At 43.7% G+C, this 22,131-nt stretch overlaps 1 long non-coding RNA gene across 1 annotated transcript in view; it reads left to right on the top strand.

Annotated features, from left to right (window-relative positions):
- Nucleotides 1-250: 250 nt before the first annotated feature.
- The window catches only part of LOC146436544 (uncharacterized), a 61,793-nt gene continuing 39,912 nt past the window's right edge, over nt 251-22,131 (top strand). The window contains exons 1-3 of the long non-coding RNA XR_014852699.1: nt 251-388; nt 11,289-11,461; nt 18,706-18,787. This is a non-coding gene — a long non-coding RNA (uncharacterized LOC146436544). The remainder of the gene's footprint in view (nt 389-11,288; nt 11,462-18,705; nt 18,788-22,131) is intronic.

Here is a 22,131-nt window from a genome sequence, read left to right on the forward strand (position 1 = left end):
CTTGATTGTGCTTTACTTGCTGTTGGGCAAAGTCACCATGGAAAATGGGACAGTTGTTTTATAGTCCTGTCTGGATGGGGGAACCTTGGAGGAAGACTGTTTCACCCAAGGTCACTCAAAACATGTAAAATATATTTTGCCTCCAAAAATAAACAAGATAGATACATATGGCTGGGCCAGGGGATGAAGCTGGAATTAATGAGGCCTCTGGGACTGAGGACTTGCTTTCAAATTGAACAGAGACGACGGCACAGGGGTCACATAGGGATCTTCTCCTGACGCTTTTCTTGTTTCTCTGTAGTGCCCAGGAGTGGAACCAGTCATGGTGGAAGCCAAAAGGGAGATTTCTGCAGATCAGATGGGAAATCACTGTATGCCCTCAGAACTGGTGAGTTCCTAGAGTCAGTAACCATGCTGTAACATTCCACAGACCTACTGCATCCTGGCCCCTTGCCAATTGTCTGCTTTTCATGTAGTAAAGGAACTCTCTGATGGTCCATTAAGGGCAGCTCCTTTGTATTTCAAACATTTTTTTCACCTACTTTGGCCCTTGTATGAAATACCCAAGACTAGATCTTTCAAGTCTGCCCAAAAGACTAGGGAGCTGAACTTCCACTGGTTGATTTGGTGTAGGTGTGGTACTGGTGTTAGCAGAATTGAAAGGCACTGTGATAGGACATGATCTCATCATCACTATGCCCAACAGGAAAATAAACATTTTGTCTCTGTCTCACTATTTGTTCCAGTAATATCTTGACTCTGGCTTAGCCTTTATGTAGCAGCACAAACACATTATTCTGAGGCATTTCTTCCTTTCTACAAATAAACAGAATGGAAGGGAGAGGAAGTATGGCCAAGCACTATAATGTTGGGAGCAATAAGACAAAATTAGACATGGCAAAATTGCAGTTCAGTCTGAAGGAAGGAGAGTTGTGATGTGTAACACTTCACCCATGGCTAGGTCTTGACAGTACTGCAGCTGTGCTCATGGAGAGACAGTTCCTGCCTTGAATCATTTACAGTCCAGAGAGATGACAAGTGATATATGACAAGTGATCCTTTCTTTTCAGAGGAAGAATTTGAGTACACAGGGGTAATTGTTTTCCTTTGTAAGTCAGCAGTGGAGCCAGAAGTGGAGTTTCACTGTAAACTGTTTGTCCAAAGTGTGTGTGGCAGGTTTGTCTCAGTGCTTTACCCATCCTTCTGTAGTCTGGTTTTCACCTCTCAAATACAATTGATCATTATAACGTAAAGATACCTCTAAAATGAGGTAACCCAGGCTTGAGTGTTGTGCCTGATCTTGTGCATTTCTGTGTTGTCTCTCCTCCCTTTGTGTGCTCAAGCACAGTCATACATATGGCACTGCAGGCCAGACCCTGTGGATGTGCTGTAGCTGGCAGAAGATTGTCACTCCAGGGTGGAGACACCCTATGCCACCCTCAGCTCTGATGAACAGGACATGCTCTGGAAAAGCCTGTTAAATACGGGGGCAAAAGTGTGCAGGATGGCTCTCACATTTGGGGCCAATTTGACCCTTATGTGGTGTGATTGTGGTCAAGTCCTTATGCCAGGGAGCAAGCTCTGAGCAGTGCAGCTGTTGTGCGAATAGTTTGGGACATTTTCGTAGAGAAGTGTCTGGTGGGAACATGGAAACTCAGATCTTGTCTTTCAGTACTAATGCTCATTCCTGAGTTGGCTGGCTTGGGGCTGGAGCCAGACTGCAATCGCCCAAGTTATTCCTGCTATGAGGAATATATGCAGAGTCAAGCAGAAAGCATCTTGGAAGAAATGAATTACCAGCCAAATATAGATTATTTCATTTTGAGGGACGTCATCCAATCTACTCAGCTTCTCAGTCATTCAGCAACTTTTAATGTCTATTAATGCCTATATTTATTATAATCATGCATACTAAAAGCCCAGCCTATATTACATCTTTATTGCTTGTTTCTGGCCTATAAAGTTAGACAGGACAATGCCTTTTCTTTTTTCTTTGAGGCACTGAGTGCACAAACTCCTCATATATAAGTATTTCCCAATGGATTTTAGCTCCTTTTTGTGTAGCAATAGGCTAGGAGAAGGTAGAGACACTGATGTAATTTTCAAAGGGGGTTGGTTTCTTTTCAATGCATTTTCTGGCACTGATTCAGCAAATTGTTCACATATTTATTTATGATAGCTTTGATGAGATTTAAGCATGAGCTTGAACTTAAAGGTGAGCTTTGTATTTTGCAGAATAATTGTCCCAATGACCCATTTGAAGGTGCAACAGTCAAATGGCAAAATTGTGCACTCTGCTTGGCCAAAGTAGTATGGAAGAAAATACCAAACTCAACTAATTACAAGCCCTGCATAAATCCAGCAAAATTCAGAGGCTCCATAATAAACTTCTTAGAAACCTCGTTGAAAATTGGTAGTCACCAAGTGATAAAATGCGGAAAGTTTTCCTCTGATAAAGTTAAAATGTGGTGATTTTTCTTCTGAAATACCCTTGCAGAAGCACTAATGAGATAAATGTATTTATGTCGTGAATAAAATGCCTGATGAAAACTAATCCGAGAGACAGAGTAAAGTGATTGAAGAGGGCCAGGATTGTCAGTGCTCCCCATCTGCTTTGCATCATTGAGCTGGGCAAAACATCAGAGCATATTGGTGAATCTGGCAGACGTCATGTTATTTTTATGTCATCCTTATTCTTCCAGGGCCTGATCCAAGCCTCACTGAAATCCATAGAAATGAGTGGACTTTCCTTTACATCAGCGAGCTTTGAATTGGTTCCTTCCTCGCTCGCTGGTAACGTCAGGAGTCTGCCATGGGTCTTGGAGGCATTTTGACAGAGCAGTTGGGCACAACCGTGCTTTCCTTTTTTAATCCTGCCCTCTGATGATCTTGTTATTGATGTAGGCTGATGGCTGGAGTCCCGAGATAAAATGAAATGGGGAGCATAACAAACTGGAAAATGCATACTGATTTAGAAGTTAATGAGACCGTTCCCAGAAGTGCTGAAATTCAATGGGATTTAGAATCCCTAGGATCCTATTATTTTTGAAAATGGACCACATGCTTTCAAGACATTTGGGCAGCTCTGAAAACTTCATCCATCACTTCTATGGAGAGCAGTGTAGACCTTATGTAATACCACAGGCAACAGCCAGAACTGTTGAGAGTAAAACCCACAAAAGGGCCTGATCTTCTATTGTTTCTGAAGGTGTGAATTCCTCTTTTCCTGATATTAAGTAACTTTTGGGTGTTGTCCTTTTCTGTTAAAAGAGAAGTCTGCTGTATATTGCAAAAATATGTTTATAAATTCCCTCACATGCCTGTCAATCCAGACATCCCTCCTTATTCCCGTTGTGTTTATTTATATAGACACATAAAAAGCTAACAATCTTACACTTATTAATCAAGGTGATTCAGCCATGCCTCCCACTGTCTTTCTCTGATTCCAATCTTATTCCAAAATACAGCCCTAAATATCACTGGGGTTACTCATAAAACACGGTGCTGCTCTGCATGAGTAAGACTGTTTGAATCTGGCCTGGAGTAAAGTTACTAATTCTCAGTGAGAAGCAGAGCTAGACAAAGATTGCAAAATATCATCCACTAATCTGTTCTTGAATTTTTAAACATATTTTTTGGTCTCTGTTCACTCGTGGATCTCTGAGCTAATGAACTTGCTGACAGGAATGTTCACCATAACAACCCATTTACAGCAAATATTGCAAGATCTTTGCACTCCTCCCTTCATTCAAAATAATACCAATCTCCCTCCCCAAGAAATGACCTTCCTGTTTCAGAGTTTTGTTGTTAATTGTGAATATTCACATTGGTAAGGTGTTTTGTTTGTTTTACTAAATCCTCTTCCAGCAAGAATTAAACCAACTGAAATAGAATTTAACAAAGAAAGACCTCTGAGCTCTGATGCCAAAAGAAACGATGGTCCCGAAGTTGGAGCTGCAGGGAGATCTGGAGGTCAGTCCTCAGTCTGCCAAGGGCTTTGCTGCTCTCTACCTTTCAGCACACTGAAATGTGAACAGGTTCCAGGACCTCAGATACACTGGGATGTGCATGAAGGATGCATAATACTGACAAATCATCCGCTTGTGACCCAGCTATAAAAAAAAAAAGGTGTAGAAATGATTTAGTTACAAATTCTTTACCTAAAGATGTCCTTTCATCTGCTGGTGGATATTTTCTTTGGGGAGATTATTCATGGAGCAAGGTTCTAAAATAAAAATTGAGGAGGATGGAGCAAAGCTGGGCTTTGGTGAATACATCTAAACCCTAGACACATTGCAAATAAATGGAGCTTGTTCCCAGGCAACTCCCAAGTAGAAAATAGGCACAACTGTTCTGAACGATTTTTTCTATGATTTGTTTACCTAGCTGTAGGGTCTTCTTCAGAGTCAGGCAAAATCAAAGGAGACACAGTTATTGACCTCAGCTTGCTTTGAATCTGGCTTGTAATGAGAGCTATACCCACACCAAGTTTCAAATTCCAAGGAGCTTGATGTGGCCTTTTACAGAGAAAAAAATGGTTAGAATTTTTATTACAATAAGAAAATGCAATTTTTCATTCTCTCCTCATTTCAGAAGGTCTGAAGGGATTTTACTCAACTTCCTCTTCTACCTTCAGGCAGAGACCAAATCTGAGAAATTGCAGCCCAATTTTGGAAAGTTCTCAGGATGTGAAAATCAGGGGCTTATGATGGGAAGCTGCTGCTCCATGCACTTTGTTGTCATGAGTGCTTCTGGGAATCCTCTGCAGACCAGGTGCCTTGTTCAGCCTCACTTTGTCCTGTTTTATATCCTTCCACCACCTGATCAGAATGATTTAGAAACAAAGAAGTGCCTGATCAGAATAACAGGAGGCTTTGCCCTGTTGGGACCAAGAGGGCTAGAAGGTAGTCAAGATGTGGCCTTGCAGAGGCTGGCAATTATCTAGCAGCTTCTAGAGTGCGACATCCAATAGAAAAACATAAATCTTTACACTGCCTGAAACTCGGCAAGGTCAAATGAAGTCTTGCTGTTACTCTGGCAGGCAATTTAGCAGCCCCAGACAAAACTGCAGGGGCAACTCAGGGAGGAGGAGAGAAACGACAGCTAAATTCAGGGGTGTTCTCCCTTTAGGCAGGGTACTGAAGCATAGGACAAACTATTGCCCAGGCTTTTGATGATGCAAGGTGTAATAGAGTTAGTATTGATCTGCTTTTGCAATCTTCACTGTTTAGAAGAGTGTGGTGTGCCCTTATCAAGAGCAAATGTGAGCCTGATAAGTATCTGAATGCAGCTGGTATTATTTTCAAGCCCAGTTTAGACACCCTTGTTAGATATTTTGGCCAAATTCATCAGCAGTATGGAAAAGCGTCCATAGAACTGGAAAATTTTGCTGTAAATTCACTGGTTTTGCATCCACCAGTTTGGAAAAAATCAGCTCAAAGGCACAATCCTTAAAATAAATAAAAGAAAATGTCTCTGAGCTGCCGGCAGGCACTGGAGCTCTCCAGCAGAGGCTGCCTGGGAGCAGCACAAACTGTGCACAACTCCTCAGCCCCAGTAAACAGCAGCGTGGTGTTCTCCCTCCCTGGGAGAGATGTGCTCTTTGCCATTGGTGTAGGTTGCTGATGCTTCGATCTCTTCCCTGGCTATAGACACCTACTCCTAATTTGCAGTCCTGCACTACTCCAGGAAGAGCTGGAGGAGACAGAAGGTGTGAATGGACAGCCAAGACTGAGCAGAGCCAAGGGACTGGCTTGGCTCTGGAAGGCAAAATGCAAGCTGAGCCATTGGAGCCGGCTGTACACAGATGAGAAGGAAAATGCACAAAGTGATAAATAACTTCGCTTAGGCTGCCAGGAAGGGCTGCCAGAACATTCTCACTTGGCTATGCTCTGACTTGGCTCGCCTGCTGCCGCCAGCCCCCCTCCTGCACAGACGAAATGCCGGGCCAGAGCCACGCATGCATCTCAGGGCCGGCTCACCCTGTCCACCCGCTGGCCAGCTGGCCCCTCGGGCAACCACCTCTGCCCATGCCTCTCCTGATTGGAGCCCACCCTCCACCTGGATGGACACCCTAGAGGTGTCCATGCACCTGGCGTGAAGGTGTGGAGATCAAAAATCGTGAGCTGTGCCATTAGCTTGGGTTGTTTTTGGAGGAGCCAGCTCTCCCATTGCTTCCCCAACAATCTGGATGGCATCTGGCTCTAGTGTCATCCTACAGTGCTGCCTCCATGGGCAGCAAAAACCCTCTTTCTCCAAGGATCAGCTCTGCACTCTTTCCTTCCAAACACAAGCAGCCCACACAAGTGATATGGATGGTTTCATCAGAGGTGATCAGACACCTGCATTCTAACCCCTGAGTACCTGGCAGTTTGCAGAGCAGCCTCAGATGAAGGGCTGGAGTCACAGAGCGGGATATGTGGAGCAGGGATGAACTGCCAGCACCATGCATGGCAGCACACAAATCAAAGCAACACTTCCTCCAGTGCTGTGTGGTGCTACCAACTTCATGCCTCATTGGAGTGGAAGGAGAGATGGATATTTTAGAGGATATATCAGGCAAAAAGAAGTGTCGGCATTTCTCAGTTTCAACTGGCAGCTCCAGCTTGAGGAAAGCTATTGTTGCAGGATTTCCAGCATCTCGTTGCCTTTCTGATCTGCAGTGCACATTGAACATATGTCTCTGTTTAGTTGCCCATTATTTAACCTAGATTTTTTCCCCGTTGAGAGATTACAGTGAATTCAGGGCACATGAATGGTGTAATTTATCATTTTCCAATATAGACTGTCATGCACTTATGTATAGTGAAAATAATTTGTTGTCAAGTTATCCAGTTACCACCTCATTTTATATGCTTCATAATAAGCTATTTGTAATGATCCATGCTCATCAGAAGTCTAAATAATCAAAATATTGCCATCTCACTGCAGATAACTACTAAATATTTCCAACAGCACTGAATCATCCTGATCCCTGAGAGAGTTTTGTCCACATTTTTACAGAAATGGTTTGCTACCAGAAAATCCCTTTTCAAGAGTGCCTGGTTTTCTTTTGAAACCCTATAGACTTTGGAAAAATTAATTTTGAGGGGAAAATGCTATTTTATTGGAATTTTTTTTTAATGCTTGTTCCAAGTTACATTTATTTTCCTATTTTCCTCTTACTGTCATGTATTCCTTTCACAGCGGGTATGTCTTTCTGTGTGACCCTGCTCATAGCAGTAGCACATTGAAGGTTATGTGCATGCCCTTGTGATACATGCGAGCTATTTTTCTAAAATATTAAAATATCTAGAGTACTCTAATTACTCCCCATTCACCCTGCATGCCACAAAATGCCCAAGGATCCTTACAGTCACTGAAAAGAGAGAGTTGCTGTTACAAAGTGGTTCATCCCGCTCTGGCTGTAGCTGTCCCACCTCCTGACAGGTAAGGCTAAGGTATATTAACCTCCTGCTCAGAAGAGGCCCTCAATTAGGCAGATCAGTTAGGTACATGAAATGGCTTAGGCTGAACCTGGCTCAAACACTTCTTTTGTTCCTCTGTTCTTCGGTGTTAAACCATTTCCCTCCCGTGCAAGCTGGAGACCCCAGCACCATTCCTTGCGCTTTAGCATCTGTATTCTAATCCGCCAGCCCGATGGGGTAGCTGCCCTCAGGGATTTGAAACGTAAGTTATTTCTACTGTTACTTTATGGCATGACTTGGCATGATGTGACATCCCTGTTTGGCTTGAACAGGGACCAGTGGCTTGGACTGCCTGACAGACTATAGTCAGAGACTAATGACTGCCTGCATACTGCTAGGAGGAACCCCCTGGGGCAGCAGGGGGACTGCTGCCAGCTCTGCTCTGAATTAACATCTTCACTAAGGAGCAGGCAGGGAGATTAGGCAGCTGAGGAAAGAAGGACAAGTAACACCAAACCCCCCGGTGTTCCAGCTGCCGAGAAGTCAGCCTTTTGAAAATATCGCGACTAGGTTGTTCAGGTTGATCAAACAGATAAATAATCAAGAACCCACACTGTTCCCCAGAGGGCTTTAATGTTTCAGATGGATGTAAACATGGCAAGTTGTTATCAGAGAAATTGCAGTAGCTGAAACTGGACTGAAACTGTTTGTACACAGAAAATATCTCTAGAGCATACAGTTAGGATGTTTATGAAATGATGAGCTGCTAGCTGCAATTTCTGTGAGTTCCTAAACAAAATGATGAGCTTAGGTAGAGAAATCACTTCCCTGCATATTCTCAAACTGCTAAAACAAGACTGCACAATAAAACAGTAGTAGAGAAAAAAAGGGGGGTTTTGAGAGCTGCTTTGAAGCAGTTCTCTGGAGGAGGAACATCTCAGAAAAAACCCCAGGTGACAAAAAAGCAAAAAAATTTAACTGAAACACTAAATTTGCATCTTTCTGGTTTTCTAGCTCTGCTTTTGCAACTGTATTTCAAATCTTGTAATAACAAAAAAAAAATAATGCTGCGTTCCATTAGAATAACATTGTTTTTCTTCTTTAACCTTGAGTGGGCTTTTGAAGGAATTCAGATAACTCTGGAAAGCAACAGGAACACTGGATTTTAAAAAATATTTCTGAAACCAGAAACACTTTAAAGGGTTTGTCTTTGCAGAATACATAATTATTCAATTTTCTGAAAAATGGGTCTTTTGAACTCTTTTGAACTTGCTATTGTTTGTTATTGGGTTTTTTTTTTTTTTGGTTGGCTGGCTGTGCTTTTTTGCCTTCTTGGTCAGAGAAGGCCCAGATATCACAGTCAAATTACGTAACTTGACACTGGAGGGGGACACATGGCCCTTCAAAGGTTTGTTTTGGGAAACCTGGTGTATGTTTTTGAACAGTAATAAATGGCAATACAAATGAACATAGGAGATAAACCAGGAACCTCCTGTTGTTTGATCAGCTGTGCAGCTCTGGCACAAAACACCAGCTCAGGGTTGTTGTGGCTTTCTTGGGCATTGGTGCCATTAGACAGGAAAACAAACTTTGAATGAAAACATCTTCAAGAAGTGCCATGTAGAAGCCTTTTTGACTTGCTGTCTTGCTGATACTGATACTACATAGGAGATCACGCTCAGCCTCCAGCAAATCAATGCTGAGCCTTTGCAATATGGTATCCTTGAAACCTGGGCTCTTCTTGTCGTTTTGCTTCTGGTCTTTTCTCTGCCTGTGGTCCAGTTACTCCATCAGCTATGGGAATGGTTACCTCTGTCCTTTCTTTGCATTGTCTGATGAGGAAGTGTTCCTAAACTAGGTGTTTGTTCAGGGCTGAAAGTCTTTTGTAACTTCTTCAAATTATTCACATCAAATTATGATACTTAGGAAGCTGCTGGTTTTTTTACAGGTGGAAGTCGGGCTGCTACTCCTAATTTTGTCAGGTATTATTCTCACTGACTGCTCACATGTCATACCTTCACCAAATCCAACCCTCCTTGCAGGGTACATGAGAGATATGGGGTTAGGGATGCTGTAGCCCCCACATTTTCCCCCAAACCTTCCTTAGGAAGATATGTACTGTAGGTGAGATAAAGAAGAGATGTGACACAGCTGTTCTGCACCTATGAACTCAGTCGGTCTCTGTGTGTTTATTTTAAAACTGTAACATTGTTTCAGTTTGGCTTGTCTTCATTTCAGGCAGAAGTGCAGTTACCATGACCTCTGTTAAAATGAATGTGGGTGTTATTCATATATCAAATTGCACTTAATTAATGAAATCACTATGAAATAATGTCTTGAGTGATAACGGTATGAACTGGGGTAGCCCCGAAGTGATGTGAAATAACCATAGCAATAGTTCAGAATTCTGTGCTGTTGCCGTGGCTACTAGCCTATTTGACTTACCATTGCAGTGGAAGAATATTAGCCAGGAGACAACTCATTTCTGAGACTCCCACATGACAATAATACTTTCTGCCAAACCTCCCTCCCCCCCACCCCGCTGGATTGAAACAAGACAGACATCAAACTGTTACTATTGTTGATTCTTGCAACGTGCCCCAAAGGGGAAATTAGATTTTCAAATGTCATTAAAAGGGATATTTGAAGAGATATTTGAAAGTTTTCACATAGGTTCCATTTTTCTTAAAAAAAAGAAAAAAAGAAAAAAGTTTTTAAATACATTGATTAGTTGTATATAAAATTGTAAGCTTTCTACAGAAATTATTAATATTTTCAAAAATATAAACTATCTAAAACTAAAGTATTTTAACCAAAAACCTTAGTATATGTTCTGCAAAACAGCACTGTGGTGCCCTTCTGAAATTCAGTCTGAACATTCCCTTTATTTCTTGTGAATCTGAACAGGTGATCCAAGGAGCTCTCCCGAAGTGCACCAAGATCCTGTGGTTCTTTAGTCACACTGTTAAATGGTTCCTGTTAACTTACACCCTAGAAAAATGTCCAGTCTCCTCCAGTAGTTCAGAAATCCTTGTAGTTCTGGTGTCTTTTTCCACTCTTGATTCAACATGTCTAGGAGGAAAGCTGTTAGCAGAAAGACACCCAGCATAATCTGAAAATAATGTCCTTTGGATGTGTAATAGGGAACTCACTCAGACCACTACCTGCTCTTGAAAATCTAGACCAGGATGTTTTCTTGCCTGTCTGAAATGGCTTTCCTTTCAAGAACAAGTCACCAGAGCTTTGGACAGCAGCTAAGAGAATTTCCTCACACGATGTTGTAGAGATGATGTTGAATATATGTAGTTGAATATATGTAGTTAATTTTTTTTTGGCATCACTGTAGCTATAAAGCCTCACAAAACTGCAGGACTGAAGTTCTGACAGCAGCATTTTAGGGATTTGAAAGGAAGAATGAGAATAGCAACATGTCCCAATATCCCAAAATTTTTACCGCAGATGAGTGTTGTGCTTTAGATGTGCTTTAGATGTTTTGCTTGGCCCAGTTTGCGAGATATAGGTACACAGCTGTAGTCCTGCATCCCAGCAGTCAGAGGGCTGGAGCTTGTACAGAAAAACCTCCAGCTTCTGGGCATCTGCAGCTTTTGGAAAAGACAGCAGTCTTCAGCTCTACCCTCTCTGAATACTCCTGCTATGGAGACCTGTAGCTGAGGTGCTAGGTCTGAGGGAGGCTGAAGGAGGTGTGGGGGGTGGAGGCAGCAGCAGAAGAGCTGCAAAAATCCTCCTCCATTAGCAGCTCAACATATCTAGTGCAACTTCTCAGGCTGCCCAGATCGAGAGCCTAAGGACAGCGAGTACATTTGGATGATTCACTGAGGTGGGACAGGGTGGAGAGGCTAATCCCTGTCCGCTCCTAAACAGTACAAAAAGGAAGATCCAAAACAAGCAAATCATCACCAACCTCCAAGGAGTCAAGGAGATGTGCTGGTGTGTAGCTGGTGTCTCTCCTCCTCCGTGTCCTCGCAAGGGATCCTGGACTGGGCACTTGGAACACTCCTCTTGATGCCTGCTGATGGCCTGGCTGCTTAGACACGGTGAGTATACAAGTGTGGGGAAATAATTTTTACTTTAAAATACAATCATTTTCCCCGCCTTCAAGATCCTGCAGTGAACTTTGCTGCACTGTTGCAACACTATTTCCTACATTTATTTAAAGAGGAAAAGATAGTTTAGGACCCTGCTTTAACCCTGACGTGAGTCAGTCCAGTGTGTGCATCAGTGTGCAACCTTGGTTGCATCCAGTGGCGAATCCAGAGCAGCATTCAGGGAGCTTGAAGGAAGGGAGTAGTTCAGGAGGGAGCTGAGAAGAGAGAATCTGATAGGAAGAGGGTAAAGCTGCTCACAGCCCTTGAAGTGCCTGCAAGGAGGTGCGAAGGTGAGAGAGGCTTAAAAGCCAGTGGTCAGCTCTCTGTCCCAGTGATGGCTTGAGAAAACTGGGATGCTAGGGGTGGTCTCTGCGACAGAGAAGAGCGTGTCTGGAGCTTGCAGAGGAGGAAAGGCAGTTTGCATGTAGATTTGTGTTGTTGTTGCATAGCTGAATGAAAGCATAAAGCAGCTCTCCCCTCACCCTGCCTCCCCTCCTCTTTCCATGTCTCTTAATACATAAAAATAAGGATCCTTTATGTGAATAAAAGTAGAAGGCGCCTCCCCTAAGTATGTTTTAAAACAGCCAAAAATAGTCCCAAAGTCTCAACCAAAAGCGAACATAGCCAGAATTTCTGTGGAAAATGTCTGTAGCTGGCGTGTGGGGGAGAGGAATCCAAATTCAAACAGGGGCTGCCTGTGCAGTTGGGCATTTCTCCTTGCCCCAGCCCGGCTGCCTGCCCTGCTGCCGCGGCGAGGGCTGACCCAGCGCAGAGCCGGACCGGGGTTTGGCCGGGCGGGCAGACCCCGGGAGGCAGCAGAGCCTCCGCTGTGGGCTTCCCTGTCCTTCGTCTGACAGTTCTTGGCAGCTCTGGCGCAACGTGTTGTTAACAGCAGTCCTAATTAATAGGGAACATGTGTGTGTTGCAGAAATCTTTTTTTTTTCTTCTTCTTCTGTTTGGTGGAAATACCGTAAAACTGTTTATATCCACTATAAAAGGGGCGGGGGAGGGGTTTACTATCTTCCTATCCCAAAGGTTTCCTTTACCTCAGATCAACCCATTTTGGGAACAGGCACTTCTCTAATCCCTGGGTGCCTTTTCCTAAATGCTTTCACACATCTGCACCCCTCTGTCCTGCATTCCTGCCATACCATCATCTTGTCCTAATGAAAAATAGCAGACTTTGACCCTGCCAAGTCCCTCTTTTCTTTTTTTTGGAGACAAAATCCTGTTTATCAAAAAGAATTTCAGAAGTTTGTTGATTTTTTCCATTCATTAACTTAAATTTTTGAAAAAAACAAAAAAAGAAGAAACTTTTGCTTTCCCAACTGTTTTCCCTTCTTGAGTAATAAGAAAACAAATGTTTATATACCATCTGCCACCAGCATGTTCCACAGATGATCAGGCAGACTCATGTCTTCAGTTCACCCCTAGCTCAAAAATAAGGGTCCCATGTCATAGGTGACTTGCTCTCCAGCACAAAGAGTGTTTTGGTTGGCTTAGGAATAAACACAGGAAGGGAAAAGCAAAGCGAAGCATAGATCTGTCCTCAGCTGGTGCTGAACACTGAGAGGACAAGTGAGCCCAGTGCAATGCAGAATGTAGTGCCCTGTGAGCCTCGTGGGGCTCAGGGGACAGAGGTGCAGTGGGGCAGGGCTGTGCTGAGATAATATACCTGAGTGAGTTGGACCTTGGCAGCCCTTTGTGGTGTGCTATTGTGCAAAGCACACAGACCCACACAGTTTATTGCAGCCAGGCCTGGAGCAAGGACCACTTCCAGACCTCCCCAGGGTACATGGTGATGCTTATAGGACACACCTATAAAGCTGTGTGTGGCCCTTCCTTGATGCTCAAACTATAGTGACACATGTAGGAACCCTTTCACAGGGGGGTGAGTAAAACCTGAGACCTGGGAAGAGAGCCCTAATTAAGCTGATCTTCTTAAGGGGGGGCAGATATTTCTGCTCCCATTTTATAAATGTTGAAGAAGAAGGAGGGACAAAAAAAAGCCCTGCTGGTAGAAGTTGGTGGAGAAATCCATAATGCACACCCATCTTTTAAAGTTTCCTACTGCCAGGATGAGGAGAAACAGCTGATAACATTCTGGATTTTCCCAATATCTGTAGAGGCTTTCACAACTCCAGTACTGGAGCATCAACCTTTGGTGGGTTCTCCTGCAGCTGGATAGATGAGGTAGGCTGCAGGCTCAACAAACAGCACAAGGGCTGTGGAGTTGTCCTTTGGACTTTCAGGTTGTGTGCATGCACTGGTAACTTGGAAAAAACTTGTCATATCCCGACGAGTCTGGAAGGAAATATTATCCTAGACTGTAACCAGGTTCCTGAATGTGTTTGCTGAGGGTCCTGGGAGACTGCATATCAACAAAGAACAGCTGTCCAGTCTCTTCTGGAGAAGGGCATTTCTGAACAGAGAAGTGGGGAATACCTGTTTTGGCAAGAGTGGCTTCATCCAGCTACTCCTTGAACCTTGATTGCTGTGGTAAGATTTTGGAGATGTATAGAGTACATAGGAGGGGAGCAGAATGATGAATAGCAATCAGTATGCAATTTTGGCTTAGGGGAAAGTTAAATCTTATATTTTCCAGGAGAATGTTATTTCTGGTGGTTTTGGTGTTTTGCGTTAAAGGACAAGTTCTGAAATTCCATAGATAACACTTTTTCCTACATTTGCCCCAAAAGGGGGAAAAAAGAGAAGGCCATTTGTAAAACCTTGCCCTTTGTTTCTTGTGGAAGACAGCAGAAAATTTGAGACCAAAGCATCAAATGTTTCACTTCTCATCAAACCCATGGAAATTTCATTTTTTCCAGGTTTACTAGAGCCACAAATATGTTCACATAAGCTGATACTACCAGTACAGCTAATGGGCAGATCCATGGCCAGCATTAGTTGGCACTGCCCTGGGGTATAGTTGTTACCTTAGCAGCTTGCCAGCCAGGGTATCATTTTCCAGATGATTTGCATGGAACTATGACAATTTGCATCCACTGAGGATCTGGCCAACTCGAGCAATACCCACTCAGGAGAACTTGCTTTCTCAGGGCTTTACCCTTATCTTCTAAACCAATCTGATGGAAGTGACTCACCTTTCTGTCAGGTCCTCAGCTGACCTGATATTTTCTCCATGAAGTTATGTATTTATATACACAGTATTTCCTCCGTGGCAATGCACTGTCTGATTTTGTGACATATCTGGCAAAGCTCCACCGGGAAGGTCCAGTCTTGGTGAAAGTCCAGTGAAGGAATGTGGCAGTGGTATTTTGTTTTGCAGGATGAACAGATAAAAGGGAAGAAAAGCAAGAAAATGGATGAAACTAGTGGATCCTAAGATGAAAGAAGAGATGGGGTCATTGCTGAATGACTGTAACAGACCTCAGCTGAGGCTGCTGATCTATGACAACCTTGATACTCTTATAGATACTCTGTTTTTTCCCCACAGTCTGCCAAGACCTTGCTGACACATTCAGCATAAAAAAAGAACCAGCATATGCTGGTTTCTGGATAATCCTCCTCAAACATATTCAATGCTTTAGCATGCAGAAAGAGAAGGCTCCATCATTTTGTATTTTATGAGAAGCCAGTTAGTCCTTATCCTCTTTTGGTCCACAGACTGAACCTAGCCAGTTCCCATCCTTTCTGCCCTCAGCCAAGGTGTGCTTTTCTAGGTATGCTGTTTGTGATGCCCTCAGTGCTCATCCCACCTCTATTTAGGACTTTCTTATCTAGTAGAGACAAGTCTCAATGTTTTCCTCAACTTCTTTAATACCTTCTTGTCAAGAGCATGACAGGCATTCAGTCCTTCAGCAAACACTCCCTTCCCCTGTACAATTTCTACTTTCAAGTGCATTTAGTCTGTGTACAGCTTTCAAAGAAATACCCTTACCAGCATGTCCCATTGTTTTCTGGACTCTGGTGCCTAAGCAAATACTGTTGCCAACTTCAGGGAGCACAAACTGCATTTGCCTTTAGATGAGCAAGACAGTGCTCTGCTGTAAAGTTGGGAATTAAAAGATAAGAAGTACCACAGGTAAGAAAGCCACAGTATGCTAGCCCTCAAAAATGTCCACAGCTAAGCCTAGATTTATCTCAAATAGTGTAAAAATCCAAAATGGGTGGATCTGGGGAGGTGTACCCAAGGCGGAGAACAAGCCCACCTATTTTGGGTTTTCCCAAGACTGAGAATGTCAAACCATGTATGTGCAGAGCTGGCTCCTCATCACCGTCCCACCCAAGCCTGTCTGTCTCCTCTGGTGCTTCCCTCCTCTGCCAAGGTACCTCTGCTGCAGCCAAGGAGAAGCTCAGTGGGGTGAGGGAGCTGCTGTTCACAGTGCCATGCACACCAGGGCTTGTGCTGTGGCATTTTCTTCCCACCAAGTATTTATTCTGGCTTGTTTCAGCTGTGCTTGTAGCTATACATACCTGTTTTTTTTTCTTTTTTTTTTTTTGCTGGGCACTGACTTTGAACTCCACATTATTTTTCTACTTCAATTCTCTTGACAAATGACTGTTCAATCTAGGCCTCCCCATATCCCCTCTCTGTTTCTCTTCCTCTTGGACCTTAGCCACTATTGGGGTTTTAACTAGGGTCTTTGACAGATGTCTTCAAAGCAACCTGTTTCCATATTCAGCTTGAGATCAGTTGTAAGTTATTCTGTGGCCAGCCTTTTTTATGCAATCTCTGCTTTAGAGCATATTGCTTATATGTTTCTTCTTTGTGGGTAGAGAAAAAGGCATTCCTCTGATTTCTGGCCTGTGGTATCAGAGCTAGATTTCTCCCTGCCAAGCACCTCAGCACTAGCAGCTGTCAGACATAACTTATGTCAGACATAAGGTTGCCAGTCTGACTCGTCCCACAGTGATCCTATAGCTTTCTAGGTACAGCATGGAGTACTATAAAAACTTTCTATATTTTTAGTATTTAAGCATTGGTAAAACATCCAATTACTTTGTGCAGCCACCAACTATGGCTTTTTTTTTTTCCTTATTCCGGTGTTAAGCAGCCACCTAGCACATTCATGGTCTTTAGATAAACCTGTCTGAGCTACATCTCCTGCAAAAAATAGCAACAGACCTTGCAAGGGCAGCTCCCTCTTTGAAGAGAGGTGCAGGGCCCCTTTGAGAGCCTGGCACATCCCATCTGGACCTGATTAGGGTGGTGGGAAGGGTTGGCACCTGGCATTAATAAAAGGTGAAAGAAGCACTTAGCAGGGCTTTTGGATGCCTGCATGATCTCCTGTGAAGGAAGGTGTTAAAAATGGGGTAGAGGAAGAAAGCAAGGGAAGATGTTTGCGAGGGGTGAAGCTGTGGCAGAGGTGTTTCTCTGTAAGTTTCCACAAATCGGGGCTGAAGTAGACTATAGTCAGTAGAAATACAAATATGTTTTCTTCCTAAATTCATATCGGCAGGTGAGGAAAGGTAGGGAGGGGATCTCCAGAAAGATGCCAATCTGTCTTCCTCCACCATGAGAGAAAATATATAGTGAGACTGGATGATATAAAGAATTAAAAATAAGGAGGGGCTCTTCCATTATGTCCTCTAAGCAAGATGAATGCCCTCCAAGCTGAGCCACAGAAGGCAATCTCTAGACAAAGTACTTCAGGAAATTGTTGAAGGGGAGAGCTGAAGTGACTGATGGTACAAGAGGCTGCGGGAGAATTTGGGAGATAACAGGAGATGTGAGAAAAGTCAGATGACGTGTACCTTAATACACACCAGTTAGGAGGTAACACAGGCTACTGAAGTACCATGTTGCTGGGTGTGGGCTGTCAGTGCTCCTCTGCAGCCCAGGGGTAAAACAAACTCTCTGATTTCCTGTGCTTAGAGGGAAACTTGGGACACATGGGCAGGTGGGGTGAGAATTGCAGCAATTCCAGCAGTTTTGAGAAGCAGGTGACCTAGGAGAAGTGGAGAGATGGCCTATTTCTGAACCTCTAAAAACCTATGTGATTACTGATTTTCCTTCATAGGACTGATTCAAACCTGCCTGAATTGTGTCAGCTCTTGTTATTTGTAGTCTGTAGCTTGACTTACAAAAAAAAAAAAAAAAAAAAAGGGAAGAAAAACAAACCCTGAGGAGAAGAGGAACAGACCCAAATCCACAACACATCAAGTGGCTGTGTAATAGCATATTGCAAATGGGTTCACCATGGGCTGGCAGATGACTTAATAGTATATAACGGCCCACAATGCTCCAGTGACTCATTGCATTTGCTATATCTGTTCAAACTCACCATACTGAGTAAGAGAGATTTGCCTTCAAAAAAACCTCTAATAAATTCTGTTGCTTTGAAATATCCCTGGTGCTTTCGAGAGAATCATGACATATCTCATACTCTGAGAACACCTCAACCCATTCTATGGGGCTCTGGTAGGACATGCTGGCAGTTCAGCCTCCTTCAGGCCAGATTAAAACACACATTTAGCCTAAAGGGACTTGAGACAGTTCCACACGATCTTCCTAAGGTGAGCTGAATAGATGATTTGGGATAGGAACATAGTTGAGGTATATTTCTCATCTGCTCCTGCTAGCCAAGGAGCATTCCTTGTGCTTGATCACCTTGGACTTTGACTTTAGCAGGCTTGTGTTGGTACACCCTAGTGCCAACTAAGGTCCTAAATTCCCTGCTTTCCTCTCTGCATTGTAACTTCATTTACCTGTATTTATTGGGTGTATAGCAGCAACTTATTTATTACTGCTGTCAATAAAATAATTGCTCTGGTAGCATTAGTGGAAAGAGCACCAGTCATGTCAGTCCCACTGTGCATGGTGCTACCTCCACATCGTGCACAAGAGGCAGGATGCCCTGATCTATAAGATCTTGGCTGTGGAAACAAACTTCCTAAAATCTCTTTCAAATGGAATGTTTTATTTTTACAGTTCAGCCCAGACTCACTTCTACCAGCTTGCTTTTTTCCCAGTGAACTCTTTAGACGCTCAGCTGAATTAATCACAGCTTACCCCAGGTTCTTAGTTTTTACTAATTACTAAAATTGGCAATTTCCTCTGATGTCAGCATGGGCTTTGCCCGTGGAAGGACTAAATGAGACCCTCAGGACACAGTGCTCCATAGGTTTTAGGAGAGGGGTTATTTTATGTTGCTTAAGTGAGAGTATGTGAGAGGGCTTGATAGAAAACCTTCTAACTCAGCTCTCTTTGGTTACTTTTTCCATGAAAGGTAACAGATGCTCATTGTGACGTGAACGTTATTCCAATATCCACAGAGGAGGAAAAAGGACCAGCGTGATCCACACTTACAGGTTAGTTTATTTTAAGTTATTTTGTGACGTCAATAGGCAGTGATATATATAGCAAAATATTTTTCCTCCTTACTGCAGGGCCTTTAAAAGGATATCTTTGTTGTCTTAGTTGCCATAGCAGTGACGAATGTGGATATATATCCATATGCACATGTATACATGAGAGGAGGGATTCCCCAACCCCGGGGTTGATTGTGTTGGCTTCTGTGCTTGTATTTCCTCTTCCTTCCGTTCCTTGAGGTGCTCCAAGGCACTAAGACAGCTTGTGAAATGTCTCCAAGTCGGAAAATGAGTATTTTCAGTCAACCATCTTGAAGCGTGGGCCTTATCATGTTTTGCAGGGCTCTGTTATTTAGTGCTTATCTCCAAAAACAGGTAGCAAAGGCAGAGCAGAGCAGAGCTCCCGCACCCTCGTCTGGTGCCAGGTGATTGGTGTGTGAAGGAGATGACAGAGATTTGCGGTGTGATGGGGCTCCATAAATAAATTAAGAGGCTATTAGTAGTAAATGCGCTGTTTACTATTTAGATGGGTTCACATGTGCCCAGATTGTGCTGAAAGGCCTTTGACGTATTTAGCTCATCCTCACCTTGGAATAGATTCTTATCTCTGTGCTCATGTTTCAAAACTGCTCCTCCCTTTCAGCAACCTACTAACATACTCCAGAGATACTCCCTCAGTGGTGTCTGTCGATGTTCTTCCCTGCATTTTCCCTGCCCTGAGCTCTGCATCCTGTAAACAGCGGGACTGTGATCCAGACCTGGAATGGTTCCTGAGTGCAGAGACCATTCCCATTTCACTTTGGGAAGTGAAACACTTGGGGAAGGTTTCTTGGTTTTCTTCTGACCGGGTTCAGTTGTCATCTGAGCTCCCCAGTGCTGGTGAATGGAGAGCATTAATACACAACACCATCTCAGAGAGGAGAAACAGGGGAATCTGAAAACCTGAATTAGCCTATTTTTTGGTTTTAAACTCTTGCTTACTAATGTTTCTATTTCCCCAGTGATTTTCATAATTTTTTTTAACTTTACCTATCCAAACCTATGCTTCTACATTCCCACAGCCAGCCAAAAATCTGCTTTTCCCTTTTTGCCTGTTTTTGTTGTTACCAACAAGTAAGATACTGGAATGAGAACTTGGCTGGCCATTGTGTTGATGACAAATGAAAGAGAAGAAAACACAGCTTGCTTGTCTGCAGCTTCAGTGGTTCAGCAGGGCTGGCAGTAATAAAGACATGTTATTTGTTGATAAAACACACAGCACCAAACTCTGAGAAGGAACTGAGACAGTATCTCAGTGTGATCATCTTACTGTCTTGCCTACACCTTTGGAAATCCTAGCTTTTTGCACTGGCTCAGCCTGGAGAAGTCATAATGGGGCACAGTTCCTGCTGGGGGGTCAGGAGGGACACTCCATGAGGGGCTGTGAGTGCCTGACAGGTAGCACAGGGCAAATCACAACATGCCACTGGCAGCAGTGATGTGCATGTGTATGCACATTCAGTCTTTGCCAACATAGTATGTGTGTCCATGTCCATCTTTGTACATACATATGTATAACAGACATGCACATATGTGTGCATGGCCATGTACATGCATGGAAGGGCCATGCAAGGAGTAAGGCCAAGTGCCCTGGTGTGCAGGGCAGCTAAATGCTGCTCTCTGGGTTTTAATCCCACCTTTACTGGTTCTCTGCACGGTGGTCTCACTAATCCTGTTTAACCTCTTCCCCTTTGTGTCCCTTCCCCGTTGAGGCTGAAAAGTCTTCGTGCAGGGCCTGTCCTTCCATGTGTGTGCCAAGTGCCCAGCATGGGAGGTCTTGCCCAGAGATAAGTGAACAGCTACTGAGCATGGTGCTGCCTGAAGGCATCCTGAGGAACAGCCTCTAACGAGATTTTGAAGCAGAAGCACGACCTGTGCTCTTAGTGGCATGGTGGCTCCTGGAGTTAAGGATCCTTAGAGCAAAACAGGGAGGAAAAAGGTCGCATACTCTTGTAAAACTCCTGCCTCTGGCACAGCAGAGGTTTAATCCCTGTATAAAAAAAAGAGGTGTTAGTGTCACACCCAGACATTCTCTTGATGCTTTGGGCCACACTGTGACCCTGTGACTGCATGCAGTGCAGTACTGCTTGCATAAAGGTGCAGGCATGTCAGGCTGCAAAGTCAAGGGATTGCCAGAGAGCTCAACAGCCCTCTGAGGTCAGGTAGAAACCCTCACCTTACTCAATCAGTCATGACAAATGCATGCTGGGGCAGAGGTGCACCTCAGGGCAAAACGCTCATATTTCTTGTGCTTCAAGGGCATACCTTTGCATTGTCACTGCTAAACAGTGCCTCCCTGGGTTGTAGTCCATTTGGAGCTGGGTGTTGGGGTGCTTCTGGTGGATGATGGGGGCAGATTGTACTTCACAGTGTGTGTATGTCCCAGGAAGGGATGGGGGAGTCTGGCATGGTGTTTAATGAAGCTCTGTGGGAAGGGGTGCTGGAATGTAGCATGTATCAAATTCTCATAATTATGGTGGTAGCTAGAACAGTAGGAGACAGACTTGGACCATAAAGCTGGCAGCCTGAATAGCCAGGAGGCACAGGATGGCAAGGAATGTGGAACCATGGAGGGGAAACGTGACTTTCCAACGTTACACGGTGGGGTGGTGAGATAGCCAAGAAGAGTGGCCTGACTCCTAGGCCACTATCTTAGCAACATGACCACATTCCCCTCAGTAATAAGAGCCAAGCTGAACCTTTGCCAAGAACCATCTTTGCTCTGCTTTGAATGGTCACCATTTTTGAGGGTTTTTGTGCGGGGAAAGGAGTTGAACTGTAAATAAACCCATTCTTTTCTACTTCTAGAGGTATTAAAAGCAGTAATGTTGGAAAACGATGGTATTATTGGTTTTCTTCATTGCTCCAAACCTTCTGGGAGGCAGCAAATCTTTACCTCTGATGATGTTTCTTCTAAAGCTACTGTCTCTGCTTTGAAACATCCCAGTTGCTGGGTGTTTCTGCAAGATGTCTTTTTGCTTTTTGGTTTGCATACTAGACTCAGTGGTGGGAAAACAGGACTGTAACAAACCTGACTCCTCACTAGTTTAAAAGGTTGCTTTTTAAGTCAAAGCCCTCCATTATGCAGCAGTAAGTAGTCCTCATCCCATCCATCTATCCATCCATCTGTCCATCCATCCATCTGATTTTACTGACTTGATAATACACAGCAACAACCTCTACCTTGAAAATAAGGCATCAGACCCTCAGTTAGTTAACTATTACATGAAGATAAATAGGTTGGTGTGGAGTTTATGAATGTTGGGACACTGGTCCAGGCTCTGAACAACAGAGCCCATTTAATT

Source organism: Lichenostomus cassidix, chromosome 5, assembly GCF_008360975.1.
Source record: "Lichenostomus cassidix isolate B80296 chromosome 5, HeHo_3.0, whole genome shotgun sequence".
NCBI lineage: Eukaryota > Metazoa > Chordata > Aves > Passeriformes > Meliphagidae > Lichenostomus > Lichenostomus cassidix.